At 42.8% G+C, this 2,454-nt stretch overlaps 1 protein-coding gene across 1 annotated transcript in view; it reads right to left on the reverse strand.

Annotated features, from left to right (window-relative positions):
- klf7b (Kruppel-like factor 7b) overlaps window positions 1–2,454 on the reverse strand; it is a 65,158-nt gene that overhangs the window by 12,095 nt on the left and 50,609 nt on the right. The gene's annotated exons all lie outside the window — the stretch shown is intronic.

Consider the following 2,454-nt stretch of genomic DNA (forward strand, 5'->3'; position numbering starts at 1 on the left):
TGTGTGTGTGTGTGTGTGCCGCTGTATAGACTGAGGTGCATCCTGGCTATGTTAAGCATGTTTCCATCCACCTTGTAATTTGAAAATCAAAAAGCCTAGGGGGAAATACTGGAAATGTGAAAACGATATTGAAGGTGCTTTCAGAGAGTGAGCGGTTGCCGCGGCAACATTGGCGTTCTGTACTTTGGATCGGCGGCAGCAGGGCTCAGCGCCACCACCATCTACCTCCGTCTACCGTCTGTACTCCACAGGCAGCTGCTATTCATCTACTGTAATCTCATTACGCAGATAAATAGAGCGGGTTGTAGCTTAAAAAAGAGGAAACGTTTCACAAAATGACACAATTAATATTGCAAGTTTTGTTAACTAAACGTTGTTTATTGTCCTAGACCGGAAAAACTTTGAAGATGATTTTGCTCCACTACCTCTATCCTCTGCTGATGAATTGCTGAATAATTTAGGGAACTCAAATATCTGTAAAATCTGCTACTACCCTCTCTATAGTTTCAGTGGTTGCCGTGGTCACATGGCGAGGCATGGCAACCAGTTGAAAAAGTTGAGCCATCATGCGGCAAAGAGCCATGCGCAACTGCTTGGTGTCTGCAGTCACGCTAGCGCTCTGTGAGATGGTATTTTGCATTGTATTAAAACCAAACTGTTTGATGAATAAACCAAAGTATCGGACAAATTGAAACTTTGAGCTGATGATGGTGTCAGGGGATCCCCAAAGTTTAAAAGTCAAAAATTTCAAAGGAATAAATCCAATACTTACTAATTCAGTCTGGGCTAAAAGTGGTGGGTCGAACGACTGACCGACCAGCACCGCTAGCGTAGGTCAACACCTCAATGTAAAAAAAAAAACAACCTTTTTCTTTTGACATTTAGACAATGAACAGGACCTTTTCCTCAGAAGCACTGAACACCCAAAATAACTTCAATCCCACTTCAATACTCTACGTAGACTTCAATTGTGACACAGCTTATGTCTGTGTCATTGTGTGTCCAAGTGGGTCGTTGTTACGTCTGGACTTGTGTGTGTCAATATGACTCTGCATCCAAACGTCTTTGTGTTCTGCATGTGTGTGTGTGTGTGTGTTGTCTCTCTACATACTGTTTGTGTGTGTGTGCCAAAAAGGAGCTAATACAGTCCCAGCTCTCAGCCAGGATTAGAAGCTTCCAGCGGGTTTCTGGAGGGTTTTATGTCTAAAACCCAAACTAGAGGGTACCCACAACAGCCAATTACACTGTCTCTAGGGCAAAAGTGTGTGTGTGTGTGTGTGTGTGTGTGTGTGTGTGTGTGTGTGAGTGTTGTTCATCAGAAAGGTAGTGCGGGCACACACACATACAGAGAGAGTGTATGTTAAAGTGGAGCTGGCATCTGGTGCCACTCAATTAGCTGCGACCAGTCTGCCAATAGCCAGAATCTATTTAACTGCCAGCACAGGGGCACAAGTAGGCACACACATACACATACACCAACACACACATAAACACGACCGCACACTCTACCTCGAGAACCAAACACCAAACTGAGACGATTTGAAGAGCAAATGCATTGATATAGCGCTTTTATCCAAAGAGCTTTACAGTTTTGCCTCTCTGTCACACACTCATGGCGGCGACCTCGACCATGCAAGGTGCTGGCCTGACTATCAGGAGTAAATTGGGGTTCTTGCTCAAGGACACTTCCACATGTAGACAGGAGGAGGTGGGGATCGAACCGCCAACCCAGTTGACTCCCTGAACCACCGGCAGAATTGGTTTGCTTTTATTTCCAAACACACACCCCACTGAGGTCAAACTGGGTCAGAAATAAGTTGTTATAATGAACTGATGCAGGATCAGTGACTAAAATCTTCCACCACTGGCCAAATGACATGACTTGAAAAACAGTAATTTTCCAATCTATTTCTGAACAGAAACAAAATAAGGCTCATCTTGAATGCATTCATGTGGCTGCCGCATAATGTGAATCCATTAGGAACTAACTTACTCTGCGATAATAACATTCCTTATCATTAAATTGACTACACTATAAGCTACGGTCCTGAACCTTTATCATCCAGGAGTCCAGATAAGAACTCACCTGAGCTCCTCCCGCTGAAGGAGGAAAGTATCTTTAAGAAAATGATCACGTCACATCTAAACTTCAGACTCACTCATTTGCAGTACTTTGTCACTGAGGTGTTTCTTTAGATTATTTCCTAGATGTGAAATTTGTTTTAGATTATGACACCGTACATGAGAGGCATGTAGAGGCTCTAACTGCCTACTGTTTCGTATGTGTTACCAAGCTTTGTACGGAGGACAGATTTTGTTAAAAAACAAAACAAAGAAAAAGCACAGTTACTATTTAAGCATCCCAGTAAGTCATGACACTGTGACAGTGGGCTAGCATGAACAATATCAGGACCCTAAAACTCTATCTTTATTTATATTTAAAAAGTACTTGAT

The sequence above is a fragment of the Morone saxatilis genome, unplaced genomic scaffold (assembly GCF_004916995.1).
Source record: "Morone saxatilis isolate NCDOM2014 unplaced genomic scaffold, NCSU_SB_2.0 Contig5, whole genome shotgun sequence".
In the NCBI taxonomy this organism is placed as follows: domain Eukaryota; kingdom Metazoa; phylum Chordata; class Actinopteri; family Moronidae; genus Morone; species Morone saxatilis.